Source organism: Galeopterus variegatus, unplaced genomic scaffold (assembly GCF_000696425.1).
Source record: "Galeopterus variegatus unplaced genomic scaffold, G_variegatus-3.0.2 Scaffold1633, whole genome shotgun sequence".
In the NCBI taxonomy this organism is placed as follows: Eukaryota; Metazoa; Chordata; class Mammalia; order Dermoptera; family Cynocephalidae; genus Galeopterus; species Galeopterus variegatus.
The window spans coordinates 304,124-306,333 of record NW_007727744.1 but is presented as its reverse complement, the minus strand read 5'-3'; the positions used below and the strand labels follow the sequence as shown (position 1 = coordinate 306,333).

At 39.8% G+C, this 2,210-nt stretch overlaps 1 protein-coding gene across 1 annotated transcript in view; it reads right to left on the bottom strand.

The window, feature by feature from the left end:
• The window catches only part of LOC103594838 (nuclear receptor coactivator 5-like), a 14,173-nt gene that overhangs the window by 10,271 nt on the left and 1,692 nt on the right, over nt 1-2,210 (bottom strand). The gene's annotated exons all lie outside the window — the stretch shown is intronic.

The following is a 2,210-nucleotide window of genomic DNA, read 5'->3' as shown; positions in this document are numbered from 1 at the left end:
GACAAGAAAGAGCCTGCTTTATCATATGGGTGCCCTGATTTTTTAAAAAGCACACAAAAAACAAACAGAAAACAGTTAATCCAACTACAATTTGTTTAAACTGTCTCAGCTTTCAGCACAGATGTGATTGTTTATTGGTTCAAGAGACTGGGACCCTCAACAGCAGGTGCCCTGTCGAATTTCAAAACCAAACATTACACTGTCTTTCAAAATTATAACATAGCAGGTTCTTTACTGTTTCCATACAAACCCTCATTTTGCAATTGAACAGCTTCAGGCTAAGCTGATGGGGTGGGGGTGGGGGGGTTATAGATGGGGTGTGTGTAGATGGGAATTCTTATGTCTAAACCAAACCTAGCCTAGAAAAAAAAAAGATAGCATGCCACTTCAAACACTGCTGGCTACTCGAGTGAAAAAAACAAATAAAAAACCCCAAAGGCAAAGGTGTTTTACTTGGTTCCAACATCAGAGTGCAGGACTGAGTTGAGAACAGCAGCCTTTAGAGGTTAGAGGTAGGGGTTAGAAAAGGGTGTAGCAAGGGACTGCTGTTTTTCCTTACAAACCCTGTAGTGTTCATTTCTCTTCTAACCCTGTATATGCAATACTTTGATAAAAGACTGACAGACAGGTGTGCTGGTACAAGGCTTCTGGGCTCCATCACGGCAGCATGAAGAGTAACCCACATCCTCTGCGTGGGTCTACTGTCTTATACTTGGCCGTATGGAATCTAAAACCATGTGAAAGCCTTTCCAGGTCAGGTCAGGAGTGCTCCAGGCTCTAAATATTTCGTATAAAATAAATTCTAGACACTGAAAGCAGTTTTCCCCTAACTTGATCGTTCTAATCAATGCATAGATGTCTTCTAATCTCTCCCAGGTTTATCTGCTGAGAATAAGACTTAATAAAAGTTTAATCTTAGATGGGGGCTCCCCACCCTGTCTTACCATACATCAGGTTCTGAACAAATTTAGGACCCAAGGGGTACTACAGAGCTGCAATGCAGATTACAGTATTTGGCTAAGTCTTATACTATGTTTATTNCTTTACAGGAGAAAACAAGTCATTCTTTGTATTTATGATCAGAGTTCAATAATTAAATTCATAGATGACAAATGAAATATGTCCCTATTAATACTCTTCTGGAAATGAAAAACAAACTATTTTCTGAATTTGTAACATGTTGAAAATAGATCACATGCCTTTTTTTAAGTAGTTCAGGTTTTTTTAAGTATTTTAGTATTCAACAAATTATTCAACCTACTTACTTTGGTGATAACTTCCTAAATGATCTTGCATGAATGTAAACACTTAAGTAACTAGACGTAATTAGTCCTCTTCACAACTGGTTCATATCAAACTGTTCCTCACTCCCACCCCCATCCCAGGAGACTGGGATTTATAATTATGGAAAATACGTGTTCTTTTAAATTTTCCAAACTTATGTATGACATAAGTGTGATTTAAACTTATAAATTAGCCACTTGTTAGCTTAGAAAAACCATAATTTCACACTCTGAAGGATAATATTGAGCAAGAGCTAGCTAGGTGGGTATAAGTGGCTATATAGAAACAAAGTGAATGGAAGCATCAGAATAAAAGATGTCCTGGCATCCTCAAGATGATGGGAAGCAAATGTTCTTCGGTTTTCTCTTTTCTTTTCACTTTTCTTCACTTTTCAGATCCATTATGGCTGGATTTGGAACAGCAATCCTACGTTCACTTCTCTGTGGGCTATAGAAACTATAGGAATGATATAAATCCAGCTACTAGTGCTCTGCAAGGTCTCTACTCAAGGGAGAGATCTCCCGACTTAGCAATGAAAATCCAACATTGCTATAAAAACATGAGCTGGGATGGATGATCCAGGGCTTGTTGGAGAAGCCTGTCTGACTGCTGCTTACCCAGGCAGAGAAAGGAAGCAGGGTTGACCTGATATCTTGCACAGTGCCTAGCATATAGGAGATACTCAATTTATCTGGACTGAATAGAACATTACCAGGAGCTTCTGCAAAGAAGAGAGGACTGGAAAACCCATGCTTGTCTGGGTATGACTATAGGTGAGATGCAAAGGTGCAGCTCCTTCCCCTCTTGAAGGGGAGGTGAACACCAGTGTAAATACCTGTAGCTGGGAAGAATAGCATTCCCACCCTCTTTCTGTTGTCCAGGGCAGGGTATGAAAGTAAGAAGCAGCAGATGTGACCAGGAGGGGG